This window comes from Anabrus simplex, chromosome 1, assembly GCF_040414725.1.
Source record: "Anabrus simplex isolate iqAnaSimp1 chromosome 1, ASM4041472v1, whole genome shotgun sequence".
In the NCBI taxonomy this organism is placed as follows: domain Eukaryota; kingdom Metazoa; phylum Arthropoda; class Insecta; order Orthoptera; family Tettigoniidae; genus Anabrus; species Anabrus simplex.
In genome coordinates this window covers 1171233225-1171251472 of record NC_090265.1, presented here as the reverse complement: position 1 = coordinate 1171251472, position 18248 = coordinate 1171233225, and the positions used below count along the sequence as shown (strand labels likewise).

General features: G+C 42.3%; 1 protein-coding gene across 4 annotated transcripts in view; it reads left to right on the top strand.

The window, feature by feature from the left end:
- LOC136877211 (uncharacterized) overlaps positions 1-18248 on the top strand; it is a 126446-nt gene that overhangs the window by 36890 nt on the left and 71308 nt on the right. The gene's annotated exons all lie outside the window — the stretch shown is intronic.

Here is an 18248-nt window from a genome sequence, read left to right as displayed (position 1 = left end):
CAAAATATTTCTATTCTCACCTTTCTCCAGGCATTTGATGATTTCCAGTTTCTGGTTGATGTTCAGAGTTACGTGCTTACGTTTCTCTCCTGATTTGGAACTTGAAGAAGGTTTCGGTTTTGCGAACATTGTCACTGCTTGCATACTAAGAAAATTTCCACAGGGCACTTTGATACTGTATGTATGTTCACTACACTACTGCACTACGGATCCTAGATCGCAAGAAAAAACACTGTAGCGGAAAGTGCTCGCAATCAAAACAAACTGAACCTGTGTTTGGTGACAGCCAACAATGTCGATTGTGTCTAACAATAGCACATGCGTAGTGGACACTTCTGGGTGGTTTCAAATCGTGCCATGCACTTTAACTGTCACAAACGTAAGAAAAAGATAATATAAAATAATCCTGGAACGGTGCCGGACCATCGGGCGTTCTGGACTGTTGGGTGCCGGATTAATGGAATTCTACTGTATCTAGATGGTATAGGTTTGAAATTTTATTGTTGATATTTTATATTATTATTATTATTATTATTATTATTATTATTATTATTATTATTATTTATTTTTATATTATATTTTGTTGTTGTTTTATTTCGTATAGCGATGGGTCGAGCCAGTTCCTTCGTATGAACTACTTCACTCATTCACACTCTTTACTGTGAATGGTTCAAATGAAGTCATTTGTTCATGAAGTAATGAAGCTTGACGAAGCTTCTCACTATGTCATTCAGCAGCAACTTCGTTCACAGTGTCTCACTCACTCACTCACTCACTCAGTTAAGCTTCATAATACTTAATAATATTACCAACAGATGGCAGAGCTATGCCATTATGGACACTCGATGGTTTACCTGCTTACAGCATCTAGATTCTGGTTGATAGGGAAAAGAAAGAGATAAACAGAGAAGCCTGTCTCATATAAATAAGGAAATATGTGTAAGAATAAAGTTTACAGGTAGGATGGGCCTCCGAGTGAAGGAGTAATGAATGACGCAGATAGTGGGAGTGGGAAGAGAGCGAGTGAGTGAGCGACAGACGAATCGAACAAGTTGTGAATGTTATGAAATGTGAGAACTGTGAAATGTTTGACTTACCAGTTCATTGAAATTGAGTGTTTAGTTCACACTTCATAGAAGTGAAGTGTTCATTTTGAATAACTCATTCACGAGCTACACATCACTAAATTCTTAATTCTAAACAAATTTACACATCTTGAAGACAAAGTCGATAACAGGTGGTGTGTGGTATGAGAAGTAATATGTGGGATAGTAGATGTGCTCCACTGGGGCTCCATTACCACAGAACTCACCTCATGACACTCGGCGACCTCAATTTTGAGATGATTCTGATAAGCCTTTCGACTGCTGGCAATGATGCTTTTTGACATTTTGGAATTCTGACAGGCTGCTCTATAATCTTGGATGTGTTTTCAATAATTTTGAAGCTATTAAGTTCCCTTATGTTATGTTATGTTATGTTATGTTATGTTATGTTATGTTATGTTATGTTATGTTATGTTATGTTATGTTATGTTATGTTATGTTATGTTATTTCTCCAAAAGAAAGATATTTTTCATATTTCTTCAACCTACAATTTTCTCAAATGTTCACTATTTAGTTGTTATTAATCATACAACACCTCACATTCCGTGCTATCATGCCGGAGTTTAGAGCTACAGTACTTGTGAGCCACAACATCGCTGTGCTGTTATGTCGCCCGATGATATACCGGGGTCGGACTCCTTATTTTTAGTGTAAACCCCCTCCCCCCTTTTTACAGAAAAGTGCACATAATGTAAGGTACATATAAAACAAGTAATGATGTAATAATCCAAAAATAACAAACCTGAAGGAACAACGTCAGCCGATGATACACCAGAAAAAACATTTTAAATTTCAACAACATACACATGGCTACTCAGGGTTACCAACATAACTAGAGAAAGGATGTATGGGAAGCAGGCCAGGAAACCCTACAGAGGACGAGATCTTGCATGACGTTGTAGGGAAAGAAACGTGAGAGCATTAACCCTATCTTATAGAAAGCATCTTGAAAACCTCGGATCTAAGTTGAGATCACGTAATAATATTCTGTTTAAATTGTGTGGAACTTCATGGGGTGCTTCAGCGGACATATTACGACGCACTGGGCTTGGTCTCATGTATTCTGCAGCTGAATACTGCTCTTCAGTATGGCTTAACAGTTGTCACGTGAAGAAAGTCAATGTACAACTTAACACCACCATGCGTATCATCTCTGGTACTCTGAAGCCTACTGCAACGCACTGGCTGCCAGTCCTGTCCCACATTGCTCCACCAAGCCTGCGACGTTCAAGAGCCCTTGTTCAAGAATATGATAAGATCATGTCCAATCCAACTCTACCTATCCACAGAGATGTTGCAGATCTCTGGAGACAAAGGCTGAAATCCCGTAAGCCACCAATGAAAACAGCTAAGAATCTAATGGATGCTGGTTTCAATTTAAAAGAGGAATGGAAAGAGCAATGGATTCGTCAGCTCTGGAGTGGCCAAGCCTCTTTAATCCAAACCACACCCCAGCTGGTTTCAGTTTGCCAAGAAGAACGTGGGCATCACTAAACAGGTTTCGCACTAATTATGGAAGATCTGCATTCTCCCTTCACCAGTGGGGCTTCGGGGACTCTCCAGCATGTGATTGGGGTGCTTTATTCCAGACCATGCATCATATAATGGACAAATGCCCTCTGCATGCTTATGGTGGAGACCGGAAAGACTTTGCTGATGTCTCAGAATCCCTAGTGCAGTGGATAAACAATTTAGATATCCATGTGTAATTGTTCCCTACTTACCATGTATTCTTTGAAGGTGAAGGTTTTTCTTTTGTATAATATTGTATATACTTGTCACTTCTGTAAATTCCATACGCTTAATAATAATAATAATAACAATAAAGAATTTTAACAAGGTATTAAAACACCAATTAAAAGGATAACGTTATCAATGAAGCACAAGGTTCCCATCGGTGGTTCTTCAGAAAATTAAATATCAACACAATATTACAATTACATTTAAGAAGGTGAGCATAACTTCGACGATGAAATTTACAAGGAAAATTTAACAGGGGATATGACATAATTACAACCATCTTACAAGGCAAATAGAAAAGAGTTTACAGAGAAAGTAACAACGGAAATCTGAATTTAGCGCAGAGGCCTTTAGAGGTGCAGTCCTCTCCTAATACACATCGGTGAGGGAAGCATAGTTCAACAGGTGTACACTAAATTGACGCTGCATTACTGGAGGCAACCCGAATGGAAAATTTAAAATTTACATTTACACAAAAGGTTAATAAAAGGAATTGCCTCCAAAACAAAGGATATGCCTAGCTGACGAACTAAGGCATTACAAAACCAAAATGGTGAAAACTAGGGTCTAAGGTAAACTCCGAACAAGTGAATTTACATTTTAATTTAACATTTGAGAAAAGAAAACATGCTTACCCCGGGATGACTGGAGCCGCTGAGCGGACCACCTTACAAGGTGCGTCCGATTGTTAAGACGTACATAAACCAAAGACGTGGATCAGAGCCCCGCTACTACCGAGTAGCCAAAGGCCGGAAATTGTTAAACACTCAAACAGCCAATCAGGGAAGTTACCTATGATTCGACCCAAAGTTTCACCAATACAATTTATCGTCATTTTTGCCAATAGGATTACAGCACCATATATGGTACTGTGAGAAACATATTCTAGAGGTTTCGATTGCAAAACTCAGCGATTCCGCGATTGAAGCCTCCACGTGGCAACTACGGGGTGATACAAAAATGGGTTACAACAAGTACACTACTGGGAATCTCCAATACCAAAATCAATGTCTCTTTTTTTTTTTAACACTCCATTATTAAATAAATATAATTGTCTCTTCTGTGAGTCCTGAAAATCCTTTAAATCCACAAAATTTCACAACAAATAAAACACACAAATATGTACATAAATTTACAGCAACAAAAAAAAAAAAAAAAAAAAAATCGAATTGAATTCTTCGGAAATGTCTGAGTTCCTTAGTTTCCATCCACGTTATTAATTTCTCACCACCAGCGACAGTTAGGTACATTAGTTCTTCCTCTTTACAGTGAGATATTGAACATCACCAATGCACATGTTTTCTATAAATTACCTTCCATCTTGAAAAGTTTCGTGGTTTTGTAATACTCGCTGGCCCTTATACTGTAGTTGTATTCTAAGTCGAAAACATTCTTCATCTTACTAGTAAGGAGTGAGGAAGCGCTGTTGGGGGACTTCATTAAGATCAAACCAAACCAAACCAAACCAAACCCCATGTCACTACAGCCCTTGAAGGGCCTTGGCCTACCAAGCGACCACTGCTCAGCCTGAATGCCTGCAGATTACGAGGTGTCGTGTGGTCAGCACGACGAATCCTCTCGGCCATTATTCTTGACTTTCTAGACTGGGGCCGCTATCTCACCGTCAGATAGCTCCTAAATTCTAATCACGTAGGTTGAGTGGACCCCTAACCAGCCCTCAGGTCCAGGTAAAAGTCCCTGACCTGGCCGGGAATCGAACCCAGGGCCTCTGGGTAAGAGGAAGGCACGCTACCCCTACACTACGGGGCCGGCACTTCATTAAGATAAGTTCCAAATTTTAAGTATTTAAGGATGTTTATACATTCTAAATATTTTTGAGTGTGATTTGATGGAATCTGTTCTTTCAAGAATGAAACATGTCATTCCAGTTTTAATTAAGTAGTTTCTTTTTTAGGCATAAGTTTGTTATATTTTATTTTTCAGGTAGTTTCTAAATGTATTTATTCATAAATTAGTTTCGACAGACTGAAGAACTGAACAGTTATACAGTAAATTCAGAGCAACTAATTCAGCTCTCAGCAGTGCTGCCACCACATATCCTTCCTAAGCACCTGCCTAGGTACGTATCCATGAAAGCGACCTCTGGTGCAGACATAGCCTAACTACGGTGTATCATTTTCCAATGCTAGTTGCTCATAAAATTTGCTCATTATAATAAACTGAAATAATTCTAAAACCATTAATTTGTTATTCAATAAACTAGAAAGCAGGAATAATATACGTGTGGTAACAACAACAACAAATAGCAACGAATAATAAATGAGAAAAACACTCACCGGCAAGCAGTCATTAACATGCTGAGTAAGAAAAGCAAAACAAAGCAAAGTCACCTTCGTACAGGCCATAAAGGCGCTTGGAGGAGTGGAAGGTAAAGGTTTCCACCATTGTTAACCTCGGCACGTGATGGGGTAGAGTGGTTAGCTCTACGTCCGGCAGCCTTTGCCCCCAAGAATTAACCTGGTACTCATTTTTGGTGTAGGCTGAGTGAACCTCAGGGCATATGCACCTCCAGAAGTGGAAATCTCGTTTCTTAAATTTTACGACTTCCTGACGGGGATTCGAACCCACGTCCTTCCGGGTGAACCGAGCACGCCTTTACAGCCTCGGCCAGGCAGCCCTTTAACTTGCTGAGTACCAGATCAAAATATTGGGATTGCCGCCTAGTGCCATGAGCTAATAGCACCGAATGACTCCTTGGTGCCAAAATGTTCACAGGCTTAATGAACAAGTGCTCCCTGAAATGAGGACATTTTTATGATATATTAGGTTAACCTATTATCTATATTTGGTCAGATAGTGCGACTCCGAATGCACTTCAACAGTAGTTAATGTCCTGACACTCAGCCATACTTACTTTTTCCTTTGAAGAGATGCATTATATGTCACTTAATCCGATGTTGTGTCCACCCATTCATTAAGCTGGCTTGATCTACTTAAATGCTTAGTCATTAAAACTTGCCGAGCATTACAGTTCATTAGCCATCCCTGTTAAGTATCTCTGCTCCTTGAAAAGGAATGTTATGTTACGCTGAGCGCCAATGCAGGGTCCAGTTGTTGTTGTCGTTGTTGTTGTTGCTGCTGTTATTGTTGTTGTTGTTGTTGTTGTTGTTGTTACACTGGCAGAAGAAAATATCCAAACACCCTGAAAAAAGGAATGTAGAATACTAAAATTTTGGATATATATTTGTTGAAGTAACATATTTAATTGATTAAAGGTACAAGACTACAGGTTAATATCCGCGCGAGAAAAGCCATTGCAAATGTACCTTGCTGGCCCATTAATAACCAGTATAATCGCCTGACTGTTGAATGCAGGCATGACAATGTGCATGCATTGTGTTATACAGGTGCCAGATGTCAGCTTGTGGGATGGAGTTCCATGCCTGTTGCACTTGGTCGGTCAATATAGGAACAGTTAATGCCGGTTGTGGATGACACTGGAGTTGTCGTTCAATGATGTCCCATATGTGCTTGATTGGGGACAAATTGGGGGATCGAGCAGGCCAAGGCAACATGTCGACACTCTGTAGAGCACGTTAGGTTATAACAGTGGCATGGGGGCGTGCATTATCCTGTTGGAAAACACCCCCAGGAATGCTGTTCATGAATGGCAGACGGACATACACATCTGCAGTCAGGTGCATGGGATAACTATGAGAGTGCTCCTGCTGTCATAGGAAATTGCTCCCCAGACCAGAACTTCTGGTGTAGGTCCAGTGTGTCGACGCTGCAGACTGGTGGAATGCAGGCACTCATCTGGCCTCCTTATAACCAACACACGCCTATCACTGGCATCAAGTCAGAACCGGCTTTCATCAGAAAACGCAACGGACCTCCACTCCATCCTCCAATGAGCTCTTGCGTGACACTACTGAAGTCGCAGACAGCGGTGGTTTGGGGTAAATGGAACTCATGCCGTAGGGCGTCTGGATCAGAGCTGTCCTTCAAGTAACCAATTTCAAACAGTTCGTTGCATCACTGTGGTGCCAACTGCCACTCAAATTATGCTGCAGATGCATTCCGCTGTGCCACAGCCATACGCTGAATACGGCAGTCCTCCCTCTTGGTGGTGCCACGGGGACATCCAGAGCCCAGTCTTTTTGTGAGCATACCTACTCGTGACCACTGCTGTCAGCACGCATGCACAGTGGAGTCATTCATGCCAAATCGTTCTGGAATGGTGCGGAAGGAAAATCCACCTTAACGTGGCCTCATTCAACTGCAGTGAGCTGTTGATACTGGCTTCCTGGTCATTTTAAAGGCATTCTTAACCCATTCACAGTCACTCCGTCCAATTTCACAGGTAACTAACACTCTTGCACAGTACAGCCCATATTTAAAGGAAACCCAGTGTGCATTATCATGGGGCTGCTACTAGCAACACGCTAATGCGATTTGCGGGAAATTTGAGTCAGCATCATCTTTCAGGTGTATAAACACGCCTACCAAGGTTCGTTAATCTAGCACAACCCCTTCATGGCGTTTGGATATTTTTTCTGCCAGTGTATTATTATTATTATTATTATTATTATTATTATTATTATTATTATTATTATTATTATTATTATTATTATTATTATTCTCTGGGGCCATCAAGGACCACGTTAAGTTTTTTTGCATTTGACACTGAACTTGGCCTTATTTAGAGCCCATATTTCCCTGATTCTTTATGAGTGGGCCTGCTTACACTCCTCTGTCCAAGGGGCACCGTGTCTTTTCTTCAGTTGCTCGTCTCGGTTTAGACCATTTGTCAAAATTTTCTTGCAGAAGCGATCTCTGTTAAGTAGTGATGTGCTTGAGCCCGGCTCGAGCTGCTCGAACAGATGACGTCAGAGCTCGAGCCTGTTCGAGCTTTGCTCGAGCTTTGCTCGAGCTTTTGCGCGCGCCGCAACCTAGCGCCTTGCTGTTACTAACACCCAGCAAACTTGAGAAGGATATGTAAGAGTATTTATGCTGGACAGTACCGGTTCGTCCTCTCTACTGTTACTTCCGTGTATTTTGTACATAATATAATTTCGACCCATACATATATATTGGAGACAGTCAAAATTTTTGTTTGTGCGATGATTCGTTACACATGCCTCCATCCGAATAAACCAATTCTCTACTAAAATGTGTTGTTTGGGCCGTATAAAGACAGAAAAAGGAAACCATTCACGTGTCGTAATAGTTACATATTTAAATGGATACAAGACTAAAAATGTATATTTTACCTGCAGTTGTTGTTGACATGTTTCTCGCTCGGGTGCATGGCTCAATGGTAAGCGTGTTGGCTTTTGGTTACAGGGGTCCCGGGTTCGATACCCGGTAGGATCAATATTTATAAAACCATAAGATGATGTCTTGTTTTATTTGTTCCAAATGGGCTCGAAAACTACTGAACCGATTGACCTGAATTATTGTAAATGATACAGCTTGAAATCGCGAGTCACGTTTGAGTTTCATATAGCCTATATTTCACGCAATCGGACAGTAACATTGCTGCATCATAATATGTATACATGTATTTGTGTATACGATTGATGAGATGTCAATCCTTTCTTACTCAAAGTCTTCTATACGAGCAACAAGGGTAATACTCTCCCAAGGAGTGGATTCAAACCCCCCAACATTGAGGACAGAAGGAGAACCTCACCTGAGGCATTGCATTGTAAGAATAATATTACCGTATTCATAATTTTGCACGGTCTAGAAAGCCAAGATTAACAGACGAGAGGATCTGTCGTGCTGACCACACGACACCTCGTAATCTGCAGACCTTCGGGCTGAACAGCGGTCGCTTGGTAGGCCATGGCCCGTCGGGGCTGTTGCGCCATGGGGTCTGGTTTGGTTTTTTATTCATAATGTTGCGTCCAACGTGCAGTTGTTACATGGCACACAAGTACTGCCTTGGGAGGAAATGCTTCTGTTAATACGCGGGGAATATTACGGGTACATCCTTCGTCATTTTCATTGCATATTATCATAATCTAAGCCTTCTAATTTTATGGCCAACCTTTATTCCTCATAAGATATACGTCAATGACTGAATGTAGTAATATGTGAAAGCACGCACTTTCGTTATAAATATTATACACACACATGTGTGAAAGGTGCTTCACTTCATATGCTGTTTGCTAATCTGCACGTTCTATCTGTTGCCCGAGACAGACTCCGCCTTCGATCACGTGACTGCTCGAGCTTGCTTCGAACCTCGGCGCGTATCGGGTCGGCTCGATCCCGCTCTCTACGCGTGTGATGGGCAAACGATACCCGTGTTCAAGCGGGATCGAGCCGACCCGTTACGGGCCGAGGTTCGAAGCAAGTTCGAGCAGTCACATGACCGAAGGCGGATTCTGACTCGGGGTACAGCTAGTGATGGACAAACGATACCTGTGTTCTACCGGGATCGAGCCGACCCGATACGCGCCGAGGTTCGAGCCTGTTCGAAGCAAGCTCGAGCAGTCACATGACCGAAGGCGGAATCTGACTCGGGGTACAGCTAGTGATGGACAAACGATACCTGTGTAAAAGCAGGATCGAGCCGACCCGATACGAGCCGAGGTTCGAGTCTGTTCGAAGCAAGCTCGAGCTGTCACATGACCGAAGGCGGATTCTGACTCGGGGTACAGCTAGTGATGGACAAACGATACCTGTGTTCTAGCGGGATCGAGCCGACCCGATACGAGCCGAGGTTCGAGCCTGTTTGAAGCAAGCTCGAGCTGTCACATGACCGAAGGCGGATTCTGACTCGGGCTACAGCTAGTGATAGGCAAACGATACCCGTGTTGTAGCGGGATTGAGCCGACCCGATACGAGCCGAGGTTCGAGCCTGTTCGAAGCAAGCTCGAGCTGTCACATGACCGAAGGGTGAGTCTGACTCGGGCTACAGCTAGTGATGGGCAAACGATACCCGTGTTGTAGCGGGATCGAGCCGACCCGATACGAGCCGAGGTTCGAGCCTGTTCGAAGCAAGCTCGAGCTGTCACATGACCGAAGGGTGAGTCTGACTCGGGCTACAGCTAGTGATAGGCAAACGATACCTGTGTTCTAGGGGGATCGAGCCGACCCGATACGGGCCGAGGTTTGAGTCTGTTCGAAGTAAGCTCGAGCAGTCATCACGTGACCGAAGGCGCAGTTGACTCGGGCTACAGCTAGTGATGGGCGAACGATACCCGTGTTCGAGCTAGTTCGAGCCGACCCGATACGCGCCGAGGTTCGAGCAGTCACGTGACCGAAGGCGCAGTTGACTCGGGCTACAGCTAGTGATGGGCGAACGATACCCGTGTTCGAGCAGGATCGAGCCGACCCGATACGCTGCGAGGTTCAAGCCTGTTCGAAGCAAGTTCGAGCAGTCACGTGACCGAAGGCGGAGTCTAACTCGGGCTACAGCTAGTGATGGGCAAACGATACCCGTGTTCGAGCGGGATCGAGCCGACCCGATATGCGCCGAGGTTCGAGCTCAAATACGTCAACCTCTTGTCGGTAGATTTAATGGCACGCAAAGAACTCCTGCGGAACTAACTTCCCGCACCTTGGCGTGTCCGAAAACGGTAAAAGTTTTTAGTGGGACGTAAAGCCAATAAAATTATTATTCTTTCTTGGCCCTTATATTTTTCTAGCCCGATTTCCCGAACGCTTTAAAACGAGGATGTAAGGGGTGTTTATTTCCTGTTTTGGGCCATAACCATAGAAGTAAAGAACCTCATTGTTCGTTATTGGCTTTACGACCCACTAGCTACTTTTTCGGTTTTCGGCATCGTTTTCTTTAATTGCCCATCTTCTTCTTCGCCTTAATCTGCTTACCCTCCAGGGTCGGTTTTTCCCTCGGACTCAACGAGGGATTCTACCTCCACCGCCTCAAGGGCAGTATCCTGGAACTTCAGGCTCTGGGTCGGGGATACAACTGGGGAGGATGACCAGTACCTTGCCCACGCGGCCTTTCCTGTTATGCTGAACAGGGGCCCTGCGGGAGGATGGGAAGATTGGAAGGGATAGACAAGGAAGAGGGAAGGAAGCGGCCGTGCCCGTGAGTTAGGTACCATCACGGCAATAGCCTGGAGGAGAAGTGGGCAACCACGGAAAACCACTTCGAGGATGACTGAGGTGGGAATCCAACCCACCTCTACTCAGTTGACATCCAGAGGCTGCATGGACCCCGTTCCAGCCCTCGCACCAGTTTTCAAATTTCATGGCAGAGCCGGGAATCAAACCCAGACCTCCGGGGGTGGCAGCTAATCACACTAACCACTCCACAACAGAGGCGGACTAATTGCCAATCAATTAATAAATTGATGGTTTCATAACGTAATGCTTACGCACGTAAAATCGGTATAAACTGTATACCTCAACAGTAAACTATGTAGACCCTGTCTAGGCGGACATTCTGAGCCTTTCGCCAGTCAAACGCGAGCGGCCGTCCACTGTGCTATTCATGAAAAACAAAACAGAACCTATTAAGAATATTTTACCTGCACATGTCGACGTCGTTTACGTGGAGGTGTCTCCCCCTCATTTGGAATGGTGTCATTCGACGAAGGACGAATATTATGAATTTTTAAGTATCTTATCATCGTCGATGTATTTTTACTATCGTTTTAATATTTTATCACATCGAGTGCATTTTACTCGTTTGTCTGGAAGCTCTTCAAAGTAGTCCCAAGTCCATGACCTTTTTCTACCGGCCATTGTCTGCTCTGTCTGAAGTAATAACAAATTCGTCTATTATAATAATGTATTTTCTTTCTTTCTTAATCTGCATACCCTGCAGGGTCGGTTTTTTCCTCGAACTCAGCTAGGGATCCCACCTCTACCGCCTCAAGGGCAGTGTCCGGGAGCTTCAGACTCTGGGTCGGGGGATACAACTGGGGAGGATGAGCAGTACCTCGCCCAGGCGGCCTCACCTGCGTAGCCTTAAGTTAGGTACCATCCCGGCATTTGCCTGGAGAAGAAGTGGGAAACCACGGAAAACCACTTCCAGGATGGCTGAGGTGGGAATGGAACCCACCTCTACTCAGTTGACCTCCCGAGACTGAGTGGACCCTGTTCCAGCCCTCGTGCCACTTTTCAAATTTCGTGGCAGAGCCGGGAATCGAACCCGGGCCTCCGGGGGTGGCAGCTAATCACACTAACCACTACACCACAGAGGTGGACATAATAATGTATTATTGGGAGATAGTGGGTTCGAGCCCCACCGTCGGCAGCCCTGAAGATGGTTTTCCGTGGTTTCCCATTTTCACACCAGGCAAATGCTGGGGCTGTACCTTAATTAATGCTACGGTCGCTTCCTTCCCAGTCCTAGCCCTTTCCTGTCCCATCGTCGCCATAAGACCTATCTGTGTCGGTGCGACGTAAAGCCAATAGCAAATAAAATAATAATGTATTACTAATTATTAATGAGAAAATAATAGCTCGTAGCATATGAAAAACATTTTAACTATCGGTACTTGAAAGTAATGATTAACAACATTAAGCCTGCAAAACACGACAAAGTTATACAGAAACGTATTTCTGAAGAGCGGACAAAATGTAAAATGCAAAGGTACATATTAACGAAATAAATTTTACCAATCTGTTGTTCGTACTGCCAGAAAGACTTAAACAAATGCTCTTTCCGTTCACTGAGAACGTTGTGTTCACCCCCCCCCCCACACACACATAAATATACTGAGTGTACCTAGTAGTAATCTAATAGGACGAATTTTCCGTCTGCGCTCCGCTTAGTCGATGTGTGGTGTCGCCTGACAGTTCGAACAGGTTCGATACGGCATCGAGTCTACGTAGCGTATCGGGCCGACTCGAGCCTGCTCGAACTTCCGTATCATTCTCCCATCACTACTGTTAAGGGTGTCTTCAGCTGAGATATGTAGCATTTGCAGGTCCTGTTTGGTATTTCTAAACCAGGAAATTGTGGTTTTGGGGTTTGAATAAAAAAGTGAAAGATCTCTTTAGTTAACTTTCTTCCGTCCATTCTTTTCAGATGACTGTAAAATCACGCATGTCTTTTTTGGATTGTGTCAGTAAGTTTCTCTATTTTGCTGTAGACTTCCTCATTGGATCTCTCTAGATGGATTCCATTTCTGTACTTTGATCCCAAGATTCCTCTCACAATTTTGCGCTCTTTTTTCTCCAGTTCTTCAAGGAGTCCTTTGTTGGCATTTAGAGATAGGGTTTCGGCCACATATAGAACTACTGGCTTCAGAACTGTTTCATAGTGACGTATCTTTTGGGAAAGGCATTTTTTGTTGTAGATTGTGTGGGATGTTTGGTAGGCTATTTCCAGTTTGCATACTCATTTCTGAAGTGCTTCTTTGTCCAGTCCATTTTTATGATGATCTCACCCAGGTATTTGAATTTGTCTACTCGGGTAATGTCTCCTTATTTTGTATGGAGTTTTGGTGGGGCCTCTTTGATGTTAGTCATTACTTCTGTTTTCTCAAACGATATCTGCAGACCAGTTTGTTCGGCAATTTCCTTCAACATTTCAATTTGAGCTCTAGCAGTTTCTATGTCGTTTGAGAGAACGGCAATATCATCGGCAAACGCTAAGCAGTCTGTTGTGATCCCCTTGGATTTGGTTCCTATTCTTAGTGGACTGTAGATGGTTTCCTGTAATCTCACCCGCCAGGTTCTGATGATCTTTTCAAGAACGCAGTTGAAGAGTATTGGAGATAGCCCATCACCTTGTCGGTCTCTCCTGTTTTGATGTCAAAGGAATGCAAGAGACATCCGTGGAAATTCACCTTGGATTTTGTATCGGTCAGGATGGCTCTAATTAATGCCAACAGTTTCAAATCAACTCCAAATTCATTTAAGATGTTTGGCAGGACTTCCGGTCAATGGAATCGTACGCTTTCTTGAAGTCCACAAAGACAGACACATACTGCTTGGACCTTAGTGTACAATATCTGATGATCATTTTGAGATTTTGGATCAGTCGGTTGTTGAGCGACTTTTCTGAACCCTCCTTGGTATTCACCTATTTGATGTTCGATTTGTACTTCCAAACGCTGCAGGATGGCAAATGATAGAATTTTGTAAGTAACGGGTAGCAAGGTATTCCTCTGTAGTTATTGATGTTCTTCTTCTTATTATTCTTGTACTTACTATTCTCGGATGTTCCTTGCATCGAAACACTATCCTCGTTTTCACTTTGAGACTCACTTTAAGCACTGCCTGAATTGTCACTACTTTCTACATTCTCGTAGTCTCTACTTGGTTCAAAATCACTGTAACTACTTTCTTCGTTAGTATCGTCATTGTCCACCTTATTCAATAAATCGTCTAGACTATCCATAGCAAGTCTTTTACTGCTCAGTTTACTTAAAGATTTAACACTTTGTTTACTGACGGGGCTTTAAAATCCCACCTTTTAAAAATGACTGCAGGAACTGCACGTTACCTGGAAACCCAATGGGACTTCTCAGTAGTCTTTAGAAATAGTTTTGGAATGTAGTAAGAGATGGCATCATCATTCACACACGATATACAGCAGCTATCTGGCTCAAATGTGTGGCACTACGCAATAGTGGTGAAGCCATTTTGGAAAATGCAGGAGTGCAAAGAACATTTTACTTTTAATAGCATTTCTTGAAGCAGATATCTTGGATTCAGGAGGTCAACTGGACTGTATCGTGATTGACCTGTCTAAAGCATTTGATAGGGTGGATCATGGGAGACTACTGGCAAAAATGAGTGCAATTGAACTAGACAAAAGAGTGACGGACTGGGTTGTTATATTTCTAGGAAATAGATCTCAGAGTATTAGAGTAGGCGAAGCTTTATATGACCCTGTAATAATATTAAGAGGAGAATTCCTCAAGGCAGTATTATTATTATATAAATGATATGAGTAATGAAGTGGAATCAGAGGTAAGGCTTTTTGCAGATGATGTTATTCTGTATAGAGCAGGGGTGGCCACTAACCTTACTTCTGGGAGCCACAAATTTAGGAGACAAAAAAAAATGGGAGCATGTTTAGAAAATGGTTTATAAAATGAAGACACGTTTTTTCATTTTATAACAAATGAAGGGACATTTATTTTCTGCACTACACAGAACATTATTTTTCAGGTACACATTAAGGAATGAGATTTTATTTTTGAGAAGTGCCTTTTTTGAGTGTTCATTTTTGCTGTTCGTTTTTTGAAATTTGCCTGATAATTGGTAAGCACAGTTTGCACAAGTTCACTTAAATGTTCATCAGTTCGTTCAGATCGATATGTAGATTTAATGAATTTAATCGTTGATTACAGTGATTCACACACATAAGTAGTCCCAAAGATTGAGATTAGTCTCTTGGCACAATCCTTTGTTAGTGTATATTTTTCTTCTGGAACATTCTTCCAAAATTCTATGGTAGTAATGCCACTTCATTTGAGTCCTTTTAGTCCTTCGTCCTCTTGCAATAATTGCAAGAATTATTCTTGTAGCTCAAACTCTACAGCTGCTGTATCCTTTGTTATTGGTGATGAAACAGGACTGCCATCGCCCACAACATCAAAAGAAAAAGGATTTTCCAGGAATGAAAATGAGGGTTTAAGTGATCTCAAATAATTAAATCTGCCATTGTTTTCTTCAGCAAGCCAGACATTTTACTCATGTAATCTTCAGTTTCCACCTGAACGTCAGGAAGGCTTTCAGTAATTTTCTTCAAACATTTGAAGTGAGAAAATGTTTTAGTCTGAAGGTCTTTCCCAAAAAGCTTCGTAGCAGGCCAACACTCAGTGCCGTAGAGAGCGACGGGATGGATAACAGTCCGGTAGATCTTAGATTTCATATGGTCCTTCATTCGACGGTCGCAGGTGACGCCCGTTGTCATTCGCCACTTCAGCCAGGCTGCGTGTATCCTTGTGTTGACCTCATCAGTAAGTCTGCCATCGTCAGAGAGTGTGGAGCCAAGATATTTACATTTTTCTACTCGTGGTAGATCTTCACCATCAACGTGGATGGTTCCATCTTCTCGAGGATCTAATGTCATGTACTCTGTCTTCTTTTTGTTGAGGTGCAGGCCGTATTGCGCTAGTCGGTTGTTCCACTTTTCTGTTTGGTGCTGGAGATCAGACTTATTCTCAGCAGCCAACATGACATCATCGGCATAGAGACGTGTCCATGGTATTGGCTTGTGCAGGTCTGATGTAACAGTGTCCATCACAAGAATGAGCAGCAGTGGTGATAAGTCAGAGCCTTGATGTACTCCTACAGTGATGCGGAAATCATCAGACGCTCCTGCGGCAGTTTGAACATAACTCCTTCGTTCTACGTAGAGCATCTGTACCCACTTAACTAGGTGCTCTGGTGCTCCCGAAACATGTATGGTAAAATAGTCTTCTTTCATTATAAGGTGTATTGACAAGGTGGACTCAAGTAAAACTATTTTAAATAGTTCTGTGATAGATTCAGACAAGTCAATACAGATCGAACAACCATATTAACCTATTATGGTTAAGTTTATCAACAGTTAGAGACCCTGTGATTGCCTGTGAAGACCCCGAACTGGAAGGAACGTATATATCAAATTTACTGGTAAACACCCTGGAGATAACATTATCCAGCCAGCAAGAGAGAGAAAAGAGATAGTGCAAGGGTGACAGAGAGTTTTGAATTTGTCACGTGGAGCTCATTGTGCCAACTCCACATAGCCAAATATGAGTACTTCAGGCCTGACAGTAAGTCAGTAGAGCAAGCTATTTCCACACAAGCACCAGTTATATAATTAATTGGACAGTAAAACATCAATTTAATTTATGGAAGGCAAATTTTATCATTGTGGTGAGATCCAAGCAAATGTAGAGTTTATCTACTACCGTTGAGGGCCAACCACCACTACACAAAGACCGTCTGGAGAGAGATTGGGGAAGTACTGCCTGTAACAGAAACCGACCTTTTCTATAAAGGAGAGGGAGCCAAGTAGCTCAGCCTTGCGATTGACAGACCAGTGCGCAGTGCGTATCGTTTGCAAGTAACCTCGAGACCGCTTGCCTCAATCAGCATGCCTAGAACAAAGTGAAATATATAGTTGTTGTCAGGATGTAACTAGCTTATCCGAGCAGATACTGTGGCTTGCGAATAAATGAACTAATTTGCGTTTGTGAATTTTAGTGCGGTTCGTGTCAGATATCTGCATAATGAACTTGTCTGTGACTGGTTTCTAACCATAAAAGGTCCTCTTGTAACGGGACTAACTTAAAAGTAGGAGATTAGCAAATCGATCTCGCCTACGTCACAGCATCGTGCACAGATACGTATGAGGCAGTAAAGAAGAGTATTCATATGCAGCAGCCAATTTCCAGGACGAGCACACGTCAAGAGAAGCAGATGGCAGCACTAATGGCGTTTCCAGGAGTCGAGTGCCAGGATTCCAGACTTGACGTCCACAGCTCCATCATGGTGTAATTTCACCACGAGCCCCACCTGGTAGCCGGAGGCAATGGCGGGAGATATTCAGATGAGCTAAACTGCATTTTTTTAGCATGACATAGAATATAGGCTCATCTAATGCCCTTCTTTCCTTTTCTATTCATTAATCTTGTATATATTTCAATATGTAAGTTCTATGCCTTAAAGCATAATCATTTCTTGTTACTATAATTAATTTAACTTGGGGCTGACGATCCACGCTTGTTTTTTACTAGCTTTGTTTAAGAATGCGCCGTTCTCGCGTCCAGGCATGGACACAAGAGATCCTGACTAGCTCTAAATTCAATTGGTTCAACGACTAAGTTTTATGGGTATGGGTTCCGTAAGAGAAAAACGTTCAGGTCGGTTAATGGTAGATCCTAACTAACATTGAAAGACGTCTCTTACCCGTTACTAGTTAGATACCATACTCTTATTAGCTCAGAGAAGTTGTCGTCAACTGAAGATACCACTATCTTATAACTAATACTTATTCTAGGAACACATGGAAAGAATGCTGAGGTTATACTATCTCACATTTATTTAAATATTAAGTTAGACATTATAAGAAAAATCATCTTAAATTCGACCAATTTCTTGAAGTGAGTAATTCGTTGTTATTCCTACAGTCCGTATTCTTCACCAACATTTCAGAAAAATCATATCCTCCGAACTCATCGTAAATAAACGCATTCTAGGATTCTACCATTTCATTTCATGAGTCCATTGATCTCTCAAAATTATAGAATATTAGAAGAAATATTACATAACATTTGGGAATTATAAAGAAACATATGGTTTCATTCGTAGGCAATTCACTTACGAAGTTGGGCGATAATGAATTAAACTAATATGAATGAAATTAATTATATTTACATGTGCCGTACTGGCAAGAAAATAAACATTAAAATCAAGAATATTAAGAGTGTTGGATGCATCCTTTAAGAAGAAAAAAAATAAAATAAAAATTGTATCAATTACTATTTACAATATCTCTGATTAAA